Source organism: Pelobates fuscus, chromosome 9 (genome assembly GCF_036172605.1).
Source record: "Pelobates fuscus isolate aPelFus1 chromosome 9, aPelFus1.pri, whole genome shotgun sequence".
Lineage (NCBI taxonomy): Eukaryota > Metazoa > Chordata > Amphibia > Anura > Pelobatidae > Pelobates > Pelobates fuscus.
This window is the reverse complement of record NC_086325.1, coordinates 92,942,214-92,957,645: the sequence shown is the minus strand read 5'-3', so window position 1 is coordinate 92,957,645 and position 15,432 is coordinate 92,942,214.

Here is a 15,432-nt window from a genome sequence, read left to right as displayed (position 1 = left end):
ACAGGAGCAAAAAAACACTGACACATAAATACACATGCAAAAGCAAATATACTGACGCACAGGTACACATACATACAGGTATATAAACACACATGTATACATACATACACAGATACAAAGACATACATATACACACTGACACACAAGTACATACAAACATGGACACATAGGTACATACAAACACAGGTACACATATACTCTGACACACTGACAAACATACACTATGACACACAGATACACATACACCGACATAGAGATACACATACACTGACACACAGATACACATACACTGACATAAAGATACACATACACAGACACACAGATACACAAACACAGACACACAGATACACAAACACAGACACACAGATAAACAAACACAGACACACAGATACACAGACACACAAACACAGACACACAGATACACAGATACACAGATACACAGACACACGGTTACACAAACACACAAACACAGAGATACACAAACACAGACACACAGATACAGACACACGAGTACACAAACACAGACACACAGGTACACATGTACTCTGACACACAATTACATACAAATACACATACACTCTGACACACAAGTACACATGCACTATGACACACAGATACACATACATTCTGACACACAGGTACACATATACTCTGACACACAAATACATACAAACACAGACACATAGGTACACATACACTGTGACACACAGACACACAAACACACATACACTATAACAGACAGATACACATACACTCTGACACACAAACACACATACACTCTGGCACATGGGTACACAAACACACAGGTACACATACACACACAGATATGCACAATCTCACATACACATGTACATATATAAATAGTAATTTATGTTTTCTTACTTTTGCTGCAGTGCACTGGGGTCCAGGGGGAGCTGGCTGACCTAAGGTGATGGGTGTCAGCCTTCTTTAGAATACCTCGTGTCTGCCACCTCCTCCTCTTCCTCCTCCTTCCCACCGGGCTCTCTATTAGCTGGCCGGAAGGAAGTGACCTGTACTCACTCCTCCCAGCAGGCAATGCGATCCCAGCCATGATCCGCAAGGGAGAGGGGCCCGGCTGCGGGGAAACACATTGTTAGGGGCCCGGCCGCGGCCCTCATGATTAAAGGGCCCGTGGGAAATATAATGATAGGAGTCTGGCCGCGGTTTGTCTGGGAAGGGGTCCGGTGAAATATTAAAGGGCCCGCGGGGCTCAAGGGGCAGATGCTTTGGGCCCCCCAGGAATAAATGGGCCCGGGGCAGTTGCCCCTTTTGCCCCGCGTTAAAGACGCCCTGCACACACTCACAGACACACACACTCACAGACACACACACTCAGAAACACATACACTTTCAGACACACACATACCCTTACAGACACATACACATTCAGACACAAACAGACACTTACAGACACATACACATTCAGACACACACATACACACATACACTTACAAACACACACAAATTATTAATTTAAATGTCCACCCAGCCTCCCTACCTAGAGAGCAGTCGTGGATCTGTCCCTGGGGTACAGTGGGGCTTCAGTGCGGCGGGCGGCAGAGTTCCTGTCAGATGCGGCGAGGAAGCTGTGTTCTCTCTGCTCTGCTCCCTCACGGGCTGTCTACTGATGCCGGGAGCAGGAATATGACGTCATTTTCTGGCTCCCGGCATCAGTAGACGGCGCACGAAGAAGCAGAGCAGAGAAAACACAGCTCCCTCTCCACGTCTGACAGGAACTCTGCCGCCGCTTGAGGGGTCCTATGACAGCGGGAACACGGAGGGGGTGGCATCTAGGTGGCCCGTGGTAGCAGGGGTCATGGCTGCGGCCGGGCCCCCTGCAGTGAGGGGCATGGTCACAGCTGCGACCCCTGTGACCGTGGTAGGTACGCCACTGCCTGTAGAGTTTTTAATGTAAACGGTACCTTTTCAGAAAAAGTGCATGTGTTTACATTGCTGCAAAGGAGCACCTCTAGTGGTAGTCACTCAGACAGCTGAGGTACTTCCTCTGTCAGTGCTGCACAGTGTGCAGCACTGATTCAATGCATCTCTATGACAAGATGCTGATTGGCACACTGCTGCGTTTTGCCACGCATGCGCAATACCCTCCCAATAGCTTTCCAACAGGATGAGATCGTAAATTTGATAATCTCAGCCATGAAGGCAGAGCAGGGTGGAGCCAGAATGTCCCTTTGCCCACTAAAGCCCCTAATACCCAACCCACCTACCAAAATCCCCACACCCCACTCCCACTCCCACTACAGCCATTATCCCCCTGGTTCTACCACAGCCCTTATTCCCCCTCCACCCACTACAGCTCCTACTACCCCCTGCATCCACAACAGCCTCTATCCTCCAGGACCCACTATTGCCCCTAATAACCCCTGGTTCCACCTCCACAACTGGATTCCCTATTACACCCTGCACACATTACAGCAGCCCCCCCCCCCCCTGCCCCCCGCACCCTCTACAGCCCCATTGCTTCCTAAAGTCCTTGCACCGGCCCTGACTACAACTCCTACCCTCCCTGCACCCACAAAAGCCTGTATTATCCCCTGCACCTACTGCAGCCCATATTACAATCAGCACATGTTATAGCCCCCCCCCCCCCCCACCCACAGCCACTACAGCCTATATGCCCTCTGCAACTACTACAGGCCATATGAGCTCAGTAACTACAAGAGGACCTATGAGCTCTGTAACTACTAGAGGCCATATGAGCTCTGTAACTACTAGAGGCCCTATGAGCTCTGTAGCTGCTACAGGCCCTATGACCCACTATAGCCCCTGTTACCCCCTGCACCCACTACATTCTCTATAACCCCTTATGGACCCAATTCCTTCTGTATCAACTACAGCTCATATCCCCCTGCAACTACTAAAGCCTCTATTACCCCATGTACCCACTACAGCCCCTATATCCAGTACAGCCCTTATGACCCCTGCACACATTATAGCCAGTATTCCCACTGCACCCACCAAAACCCCAATTATGCCATGCACCAACTATAGCCCCTATTATCCCTCTTACCCACTACAGCCCCTATTATCCCTTGCACCAACTTCAGCCTTTATTACCCCTGCACCCACTACAGCCTCTAACTCTCCCCTGCAACCATTTGAACGCCTATCCATCCCTTGCACCCACTACAACCCCTATACCTCACTTGCACCCACTACCGCTGCTACCATCCCTGCTTCCACTACTAATATGATTTAGTGGTGTAATTTATGATTGCACCCCCCCCCCCCTCCCATGGCATCTTATGTGCCCCCGCCCCCCTGTGTATTGTTTTTAGAGTCACCACTGCTTGTTGCTGCTTGAATCCTTCAGACTCACAATCTGGTTCTCTTCACAGTTTCCTCCAGGTCTTCTTAAAGCTCCACTAAAAGATCCTTGATTGCCTCTTTGCACCAGAGAGAGGACTATTGAATCCGAGAACCTCATTTTCAATTGCCTGCAGAATCTTTCTTCCATTGCCCTTGCACTGCTGTCTCAATGTGTTTTGAGCATATTGTCATAACAGTAATACCTTAGTATGTAATCGTACCATACTGATACACTCTATCTTCAAAACTGCTAAATTCCATTGAAGTATATAAAGTGCAAAGATATAACTAATCAAATCTATGGTAAAATAATGTCACAATTCCTTATAATAAAGAAAATAAAGGATAGTAATAGACAGCGCTTTCTTGCGCATGAACTGGTCATCTCCGAGATGGTTAATAATTAGCAATCGAATATGTACCATTCTCAATTGAGAATGTTGAACGGTAGAGTACAGTCAAACAGTGACTTTTTTTTATAATGCCTTGATTGGGGAGCAACCAATAATTTGCATATTAATACAGTACTAACCTCCATGCTTTAGTTAGAAAGCAAATTACATCAAACGCTAGGGAAAATCTTATAAAAAATTTTAGTACCACAACCCCAGTCCTAGTGGGGAAAACATATTGATACCGGAGAAACTGACGGAAGCCAAGCACAGAGAGATGGACACAGGTTTCTTCAGGAAGGAAGAGATTCTTTATTGGATCACCGATCGGGACTCAGAGGGACTAGCGTCACCAAAATACAGCAAGTTCTGAGCCCCGGACAATAGTGCAGGCTCCTTATATAGGCACATAACTCCTCCCATATTAAGCTCCACCCGCACATTCTCTTAACCAATCAACACAAATGAGAATTAACTTCCTGTTTGACCGCATGGCTTGTCCAGCACAATGGAGGAGGGGAATACTACATCCTGTATTCTTGCACATGCTCCGTACACTACTGATCGTATCTTGCCTCGTGCAACCAACTGATCGATACGTCAGCATATGCACGTACACATGCCACGTGGTAATCTCGGCCTACTAAATTTATTTTTACAGAGATTCCACCACATTCCCCCCTTTGATGCCTCTTGATATTTCATAATTACTTGAGGCATCACTTAACCTTGGTTTGCATACACCGCAAGTTACCTTGAACCAGACCAGACTTATCTTATGATGTGAATCTTCAACACTCATCTTCCTGCATTGGTTCTCCCTGATCTAGAGCCTTATACTTATAAATCGCCATTATCTGTGCAGCAGCCTTCCTCTCTGCTATATTTTCTGTCAGGCTTTGCACAGACCTAACTACTATGGGTATAAGACACGGCAGGAGTAGACACAACATTAAAATCAGTAGGACTCCACCTACCACTGCCTTAAGCCCTCCAAACCACTCATACCAGCTACCAAACCAACTACTTGGATTATACCCTTTCCATACCTGAGTAGGCACATGCGCTAGTTTAACCATATGGCTAGTAAGCTCAGCTATTGCTTGCCCTTCGTCATCTATTTGAAGACAGCAATTGCTCAGGTTAAACTTCCCACATACACCTCCCTCTACTGCCAAAAGGTAATCCAAGGCTAATCTATTTTGGTAGACTGCTGTCCTCATCCTGGTGTTATGCTTCGCTAGAAGATTGAGCGCCTGTGATGTCTCGTTGGTGATAATCTCAACCACCGCCTGTAATCTTATAATTCGGTTGAGCATATAAATAGGGGTTCTGTAACCAAAGGTACCATCCTCAGCCCACGTGGCTGGCCCATAATAATCTATGATACGCTGGGGAGGCCATTCATCATCTTCCCAGGCGCCTATCTCTATGGGCCCCCTTTTCTTCCTATGATTCACATCATACACTTTAACACCTAAAGTCTCACCTGTTTCAATCGGTAACAAGAAGAAGGATGGTTTGAGCATACCCAACACACATGCCCCTTCCCAGTCCTGTGGCAACTCCGAATAGGCTTTCTTACCACAGATCCAGTACAAATTTGCTGGGGCTCTCCAGGTAGATGTGATGGATAGGTCAAACCACACATCCTTTAAATTGGCGTATCTAGCAAACGGGTTAGATGGTTCTGAGACATTTGAAGCCGACCACCAAGTTGTATTCTTTGTATCATCATCATAAGCTTTTTGCCCTAGACAAGTTAATTCTCCTACAGAAGTATTATACATTATTCCTTTCCTTGCTATGCAAACATAACCTATGATGGAGGTCTTTAATCTCCACTCAGATTTACCTCTAACACTCATATGATAATCGGCTTGTGTAGATATTAGTTGGTCAACTGCCTCAGAACCGGACATTACCTCCTTTGCTTCCCAAGGCCATTGGTCTCCCATGTTAGTACCTCCACACACATAGCAGTTGGTAACATTAAGACTACCGGCAATACTTTCGGCTAAATCAATAAACAGGTTTTTAGCATTATGGGGGATCTTATTATCTATACTCATCTCTTCATAAAAGGAATGGTATACTTGATGAGTTTGGGAGGATACCGTATCAGTCTCTATCCCTATAAACAATACTGTCCCAGGATCTAAACCCGTCTCGTATATTTGAAACCCAAACAAATTGCCATATTTGTCTAAGAACTTATCGGGGTTATTTATAAGTATATGGATGGGATTACATTCCATAGACTTACAATATGGGCTAGTCGGCAACTTAGTCACTATCATGTCTTTGTCTACTGTCTGTCCCCAAGTCGCCCACCCCACACAAGACCAATATGGGCAAAAGTTATAGTCTTTATTTGGGCATCTAGGACTCACATATTTATTTTTACTACTGGGACAAATATATTTATCATTAGACCCATACGTCCTCTCCCATCTAAGATCCCCACATACATTCCACGGCTTTCTACCACTCGATATCGCTTTACATGCATCAAATAGCAGAACACCCGAAGAATGTACGGATTCTAACACCGTCTTATTAATTAGGGTCCCCTGAGGATCTCCATTCCTGAGAGTCAACCAAATTGTACGAGGTTGATACTCCGGACTGAAGCACTTAGGTTCTCCTACTCCTAAATGGCACACACTATAGTCTATATTTAGGTATCTACATCTCGATACATCTCCTTTACACTCGTATTGTGAATGCCAAATTAGGGTTTGGGAAATATGGTTACCTGTTCTCGTAGTCTTAATGCATACCTCACAGCTAGGAGTGTCGGTACCTCTACCTTCCTGAATATAAAAACACACATAAATAAACACTATCAAAAACACATCTTTCGCCGTCATCCTCAGTCTTCGTCCGTGCGAAGGCACCTCAGCTTCCAGGATGTAAGGGCTGCAGGGAATGGAGTTCTGCTCGTCTTCACAGGAGTCCCTTCGAGACTTTCCCTGGCTTATACACTATACGTCGGTGGGCGGACAGGCTTTATTATGGCCTTCTCACTCACGCACCAAATCCCAAAAATAATAAAATTTGTAATCCACAATAGTTCCTCGTTACTCCGACTGAGTCGTGCGTTTTAACCGGATCTTGCAGGGATTCTCTGGATCTGCTGTAACTTGCCAAGAATCGACTGCTGCTGGTTTAACCCTGGAGTGATGTATCCACGGAGTCACTTCGGCTACTTTTATCGCTGTAGGGGTAGACAAAAGAACAACATAAGGACCTCTCCACTTGGGCCCTAACGGTACATTATTCCACTCTTTAATCCACACTTGATCTCCTGGATGATAACTATGAACAGGGGGATAAATATTCACAGGTAATCTATCTTGTACCCATTTCTGTACCTCCTCCATAGTCTTACCCAACTCTACAACCTGCTGCCGGGTAATTCCTTCTCCCAACTGACTCAAATCCCCCCTTAAGTTACCAAGTACGGGAGGTGGTCGCCCATACATGATTTCAAAAGGAGAGAGGCCCATCCTTCTGGTAGGGGTACTGCGGATTCGCAATAAAGCTATGGGTAAGAGAACGTTCCACTTAAGTTGGGTTTCCTGACACATTTTAGCCAACTGGTTCTTAATAGTTCTATTCATTCTCTCTACCTTACCAGAACTCTGGGGTCTATATGCTGTATGAAGCCTCCACTTTATACCAAGCATATGAGTCAGTTGTTGTAGGCACTGATGAACAAAAGCTGGACCATTGTCCGATCCTATAGAACAGGGTAGTCCATATCGGGGTATTATTTCTCGTAGCAGGAATCTCACAACTTCTCCTGCTTTCTCTGTACGAGTAGGACATGCTTCTACCCAGCCTGAATAGGTGCACACAATTACCAGCAGGTAACGATGTCCACCCGATTTAGGCATCACTGTAAAGTCAATTTGTAAATCGGACATGGGGAGTCCCCCCATAAACTGGACTCCTGGTGGCTTTACTGGTCCTTGTCTTGCATTATTTTTAGCACACGTTACACATCTTCGTACAATGGCCTGAGTCAAGTTGGACAATCTTGGTATGTAGAAATGTTTTCTGAGAGATTCTTCAGTACTGTCTCTCCCAGAATGTGTCCCGTTATGATAATTTTGGACAATTTCTACCGCTAGTGATGCTGGTATGACTATTCTTCCATCTTCTAGCTGATACCACTTGTTCTCCAAATACTTTCCTGGTTCAGTCTTTAACCACTCCTCTTCTTGAGCTGTATAAACTGGAGTCCATTGGGACAGTGGAGTTGGTATAAGAGCAGCTATATGCCCCACATACTCCTGTCTTCCTGATTCAGCAGCACGCTTGGCTGCACTATCTGCCATCCGATTTCCCTTGGTTACATCACCATCTCCTCTCAGATGCGCTCGACAATGTATGATACCGACTTCTTTCGGCTCCCACACTGCTTCCAATAGTTGTAGGATTTCAGCTGCGTATTTGATTTCTTTGCCTTCTGAATTCAGTAGTCCTCTTTCTTTATACAAAGCTCCGTGGGCATGAGTGGTTAAAAACGCATATTTGGAGTCCGTGTAGATGTTCACTCTTAAACCTTCAGCCAATTGTAACGCTCGTGTCAGTGCTATCAATTCTGCCTTTTGTGCTGATCGCCAGTGGCCGAGCTTCTATCACCTTGTCTATTGTTGTTACTGCATATCCTGCATAGCGGATCCCTTCTTTCACATAACTACTGCCGTCGGTATAATATTGAACATCAGGGTTCTGGATGGGAAAATCACGAAGATCTGGTCTACTTGAGAATACTTCATCCATTACTTCCAAACAATCATGTTGACTTTCAGTAGGTTGTGGCAAAAGGGTAGCTGGATTTAAGGTGTTTACAGTCTCTAAATGCACTCTGGGGTTTTCACACAACATTGCTTGATACTTGGTCATACGGCTGTTACTAAACCAATGATTTCCTTTGTAATCCAACAACGTCTGTACTGCATGTGGGACTCGTACATAAAGTTCTTGACCCAGAGTGAGTTTATCGGCTTCAGCTACTAGCAGGGCGGCTGCAGCTACGGCTCTTAGACAAGGTGGAAGTCCGCTGGCCACTGCATCCAATTGCTTAGACATGTAGGCAACAGGTCTTTGCCATGATCCCAAGTACTGTGTCAATACTCCCACAGCCATTCTTCTTTGCTCATGTACATACAGGTAGAATGGTCGTGTGTGATCAGGTAGACCTAATGCTGGGGCACTCATCAAAGCCTTCTTCACATCTTCAAATGCCGTTTGTTGTTCTTGAGTCCATAAGAAGGGGTCGTGCTCTGTACCTTTGATAGCTGCATACAGAGGTTTTGCCAGTATCGCGTAGCTGGGAATCCATATCCTACAGAAGCCTGCTGCCCCCAAGAATTCTCGCACTTGTCTTCTATTCTTGGGTATTGGTATTTGGCACACAGCTTCTTTTCTCTCTGGCCCCATAATTCTTTGACCTTCAGAGATATGGAATCCCAGATATTTGACAGTTGGCAAACACAACTGAGCCTTCTTTCTAGACACCTTGTATCCTGCCTTCCATAGAATGTGTAGTAGATCGTGCGTTGCTTGCTGACAGATTTCTTTTGTAACTGCTGCTATCAACAAGTCATCTACATACTGTAACAATACACACTCTCCTGGGATGGACTCGAAATCCAGTAGATCTTGACTTAGGGCTGAACCAAATAGGGTAGGTGAATTTTTAAACCCTTGGGGCAGTCTTGTCCAAGTCATTTGGCGTTTTGAGCCCGTTACAGCATTCTCCCATTGGAAAGCGAAAATACATTGACTTTCTGCGGCAATTCGGAGGCAAAAGAAGGCATCTTTGAGGTCTAAGACTGTAAAGTAAGTAGCCCCGCCCGGAATTAAAGCAAGCAGGTTATATGGATTGGGTACAACTGGATGTATACTAACAACCGCATCATTGACTGCTCTCAAGTCCTGCACAGGTCGATACTCATCTGTACCGGGCTTTTGAACAGGCAGCAATGGGGTGTTCCAGGGGGAAGTACAGAATTTTAGGATACCATACCGTATGAACTTATCCAGGTAGGATTGGATGTTCTTCTTAGCCTTCTGCGGGATGTGGTATTGTCTTAGGCTCACTGGATAAACCCCAAGTTTTAGTTCAATTTTTATAGGTGGAATATTGCGGGCCAGTCCTGGTGGGTTGTTCTCTGCCCAAACTCCTGGTATGTTAAATAATGTCTCATCACTCCTAGGGTTTTGGCTAGTCAACGCTGTATAAAGTCGCCACTCTTCTTCCTTTGGTACGGATAATGTCATGATACCTGAAGGTCCATTAAACTTTAAAGATGTTGTTCCATTTGGTAGGAACGTAATCTGCGCTTGTAATTTTGATAGCATATCACGTCCCAGCAATTGGACTGGACATTCAGGCATATAAAGGAATTGATGTTTTACTACGTGGCCTCCCAATGTACAGAGTCGACTTTTAAGAACCGGTTTTTCAGCACTTCTTCCAGTTGCTCCTATCACAGTAATAGTCCTTCCAGATGGAGGAGCAACTAGATTAGTCACCACTGAATGTTCAGCACCAGTGTCGATCATGAACGCACTCCTTTTTCCCCCTATTGATACATCGACCATAGGCTCCGCTCGACCAAGGGGGATGGAGCCCGGTCGGTATCAATAGTCCTCCATGACCGTGTCAGCCAATCCTACAAAGTCCCTACCTTCTCTATCGCGGGACCTTTGCGCTGCTGGAATATACCTGTCTTCCCTAACACTTCCTCTGTTCCCATTATTCCCTCTATTACCATTACTCCCTCCGGGGCCTCCTCTACCTCTCGCTCTGCCTCTAAAGTTTCCGTAGCCTGCCCTGGGTAGGTCTCTCTCGTACTGCTCTCTTTGCGGACATTCGTTCCTCCAATGCCCTTCTTCCTTGCAATACGCGCACTGATTCCTACTCAAAGGCTCCCTATTCCATCTACTATCGCCTCTATCTGGGCCCCGTCTATCTACGCCTTCGATCGCTACCGCTAGCATATCAGCCTTTTTACGCATCTTGCGCTCTTCCTCTTTCTTACTTTCTGTTTCCCTATTCATATAAACCTTATTCGCTACCTCCATTAGTTGGGTGATTGACATACCTGCAAACCCTTCTAACTTTTGTAGCTTGCGCTTAATATCTCCGTAAGCTTGGCTGACAAAGGCGGAGTTCACCATTCGGGAATTATCTGCGTCTTCCGGATTAAAGGGGGTATACAAGCGGTATGCCTCCAATAATCGGTCATAAAAGACACTGGGCGCTTCATCGCTTTTCTGAATCACCTCAACTGTCTTCGACATGTTAATAGCTTTCTTTCCTCCGGCTTTCATGCCAGCAATTATAGCGTCTCTATAGGCTCTGAGTTGAACCATATCAGCACCATTTACATTCCAATCGGGATCGGTGTTGGGATAATGTGTAGCGGCCCATGCTGATGGATTGGCTTGGTTTAAAGTACGGGCTTTATCCTCTAGTGCTTTAATGGCCGCTTGATTAATTCTTGTCCTTTCCTCATTGTTGAATAAAGTCATTAATAACTGCTGGCAATCAGCCCATGTCGGGTTATGTGTCTGTACTATTGAGGTGAACAGATCAGTCATAGCGTGTGGTTTCTCAGTATACGAGGAATTGTGGGTCTTCCAATTTAAGAGATCGGTTGTCGTGAATGGGACATATACAAAGACTGGGTCAGCATGTGCCATTTGGCCTGCGGCATCGATATAGGCTGGCCCAGGATTCAGACGAAGAGGCATCTGATAGTGTTTTAATTGTTGGGCACCGGTCAACTGTCGGGTCTGTATGGGGCTACGTGGAGGGGCGTCAGTCATAGGTTCCAGTCGGGGAGAAATAGGGTATGGGGATGTGGGAGCTTGGTTTTGGGAAAAGGTTGTAAATAAAACACTTCGAGCCGAGCTAGATGAAGCTTGACCGGAAGTCTGAAGTGGCGCCAAATCAGGATATTCGTTTTTAATGGGGGTTGGTTCTGATTCCGGAAGGGGAGATTTAGTACGAGGGGGGGTGGATCCTGTACTGGAGGAGGAAGCGGAAGTGGATGAGGGTAATGAGGGGAGGGTTGCAGGACTTCCTGCATTTGCGTCACTTCCTCTTAACGGAAAGTAAGGGGGCGGCAAAGGGATCTCGGACTCAGGGGGCGTGTCCAAAATGGGCCTAACACCAGTCCTAGTGGACAAACAAGTCCTAGCTACCGTGAGGCGACACTGCTCCTCGTGGCATGTCTGGAGCCATTTTGGCGAGTCATTTACGGCCTGTCTCCAACAATCAATATAAGGAAACTGGCCGTAAAGTTCAGGCCTACCCGATACAGCCACGTGTACGCGCTGTACCAGAGTTGGATCCAAACTGCCACGTGGCGGCCATGCCGCAACCAAAGTAGGCCACTCCCTAGTACACAAAGTGACCAAACGTACAGGAGACATTTTAACCCCAAAATCACAAGTTTTGAATCCCTTTTTAAAATTCTTCACCATACAACCTAAGGGATCCGGGATCGTTGACTGCGACGCACCCATACTTAACAATGGAACGTCGTCGACAACGAATACTATACACGCGTACTATTCAACAGTCACACCCGTTTCCTCTGGCAACAGCACCACGTGGTACAGTTACCAAGTGAAACGTACACAATAACACAATAAACACTCAGGGAATTCCCGTACACACACAGCTGTTACACCAGTCACTAAATAATCAATATTATGCCCTTTGGCGTAACTATACAGTCACCCACGCTATAATTCTCTATATACGAATTACCCGTCTATAACACACCCCAGTAACATCGTCTTTTACAAATAGCGGTTACAGTACGGTTAGCATAGGTCAAAGCACAAGTTAAGGTCACAATACAATTATTAGTGGTTATGGTGTTAAACATGCAATGGACGACAATGATTAGTACTTATATACAGTGTCAGTAAATATACAGGGTTATGGTACCGTGCACTATAATACAGCAACACACTATTAACACTCTCGCTAGACGGCTGAGCTCGCGCTATCTAACAAGATATACACTTTACTAAACAATCTTTAACACATTTACAATTCCCAACTAAACTATTGGCCAGTACCTTGAATGGACTACCTAAAACTATATACACCCGTTTTGGTTAGCCACACTGCCCAATCACCACATATAGCGAGCTAGAGAACCGAATTTACACAGGCGCCTCTTAGTCGCACTATCAAAAGTCTAGTGGGTTCCAAATTTACACGCCTTCCCACTTAGCCCAGATAGGTTGAGAGCTAGCGAACCGAATTTACACAGGCGCCGCTTAGTCTCCCGGTCCCTCCGACCTAGCGAACGTAATATACACCCTAGAACGCTAGTCTAGACAAGACACCGGTGTCCGGCTAGGGCTATTTACACCACGACCCCGCCTGACTAACAAAATCAAACGGTCTGACTAAAGAGCGTTCGATCGAGCGGTGCGCCTTCGCTCCTTCCCTCCGACAGAGGGGGCAGATACACAGATTCAAACCCCTTTGGGCCTACCGCACAATCGGTATACCCCTAGTGGGTCCTGCCGTCTAAAACAGCAGTTGTCTTACCTCCTCGTTCCTGAACCTGAGTTCACACTCATCGACGGGGACACCCCAGCACTTCTCACGTAGAGGCCGATGATCTCCTGGACAACAGACCAGTGGCGCCGAGACGCAGGGAGGTCCACGCAGAAGTTCAGGGGTGCAGCCGTAGAGAACGTGGGCAAAGATAGACCGTCTCACGCCTCTGCCTCTCAGCTACCGTTGAACGATGAGCTTCCCGGCCAATGCACCAAATGATACCGGAGAAACTGACGGAAGCCAAGCACAGAGAGATGGACACAGGTTTCTTCAGGAAGGAAGAGATTCTTTATTGGATCACCGATCGGGACTCAGAGGGACTAGCGTCACCAAAATACAGCAAGTTCTGAGCCCCGGACAATAGTGCAGGCTCCTTATATAGGCACATAACTCCTCCCATATTAAGCTCCACCCGCACATTCTCTTAACCAATCAACACAAATGAGAATTAACTTCCTGTCCAGCACAATGGAGGAGGGGAATACTACATCCTGTATTCTTGCACATGCTCCGTACACTACTGATCGTATCTTGCCTCGTGCAACCAACTGATCGATACATCAGCATATGCACGTACACATGCCACGTGGTAATCTCGGCCTACTAAATTTATTTTTACCGAGATTCCACCACAATATCCACAGATATGAAGAGGAGAAAAAAAGTTTATGTTGGTGTTTAAAGTATCTGTTCAACTTTCTTTCTTCCCCCGTTCCAGCAGACACATTTTTTTTTTATTTATTTTTTTTATTGTTGTTTATTTTTTGGTTTGGACTCTTTTTCTCATTATATAATTATTTTTGATGCCCTGTTGTTTATGAGGTTTGCCTGTTATTTATATGTCATGTTACGATTTGCTTAACAAATAACGGTGCACTGCTAAGGAACTACCTCGTTTATATATTATGGATGGCAGTAAGCGCGGGCGGCGGACCTTTTGGAGCAAGGTGGTGAAACAGTAGTTAGAAAGTTTACTTGAAATATAGAAATGTGTAAATCCTTCCTTCTTGGTAAAATGTTTTGACATTATTTTTCAAGGGTACCAGTCAAGGAACACATCGGATAGCACGTTGTGCCATAAATCATCCTGATTTGTTTTTTTGCATGATCAAAACAAATATTTTCCTGTTTTCTTTGCAGGAAGTGGTATAACAACTAAAGAAAAGAGTACAGTTGCATATATATTTTTAAGCAAAACTGTCACCCCAGATTTACCAAATGCTATAAAAGTACTAAATATATTTTATCATAAACATAAGTAAAAGTAAGAATGGAGTCCTCAGCACACATAGATATTTACACACAAAATTAAGATCTGCACTCAAACTACTGATGTGTACTATGGTCATTGCGGCTATGGTCATAGTACACATCAGCTCCAATACATGGAATAAAAACAACAACAAAAAAGTTACATGTGCACTATCCTAATTCCATATGCACATTCCTGGTGGTTTCTTAGGATCACTCCAATGTCCATTAAAGTGTAAGCTCACCTGCCATGTCAAGGCAAACCTCTGAGGTGAGCCCTATACTAACAATTCATCTTGTTCTTTTGAGCTAAAAGGAAAAATCTCTAATGAGACAGACAGGGTATTTTTCTAAACCTATACACACTTAATAACCCCTTAATTAGGAACATACAGGGTGGGCGGCAGCACTGTAACATGGGTGTGTGATACAAAAGCAAATATAAACATACAACATTAAGCCATGCACTCAAACTCCCACTACTCGGCAGCAATGACTATAGTGCTCATTAGATTTAATACATAGAATTAAATCCAGTACAAAGTTACCTCGGCACTATTCCAAATCCCTGGGCATAGCGGTCTTTGGTGAAATGGTTGCTTTATTTAGCCATCAAAAAGCAGGCCAGGCAACATTTCGACATGCTTGGTGTCATTGTCAAGCCGTAGTATAGCATTCTTAAATGTACTTATCTAGAGGTATGTGGAACAGAAACCTTATATGCGGCACAAGCACCTAAATACAGTGGTGGATCCTGGGTGGGTAATTGCACACACACTGCCCCTATACACACACTCCCCCCACAAACACACTGCCGCCCCATTCATACAC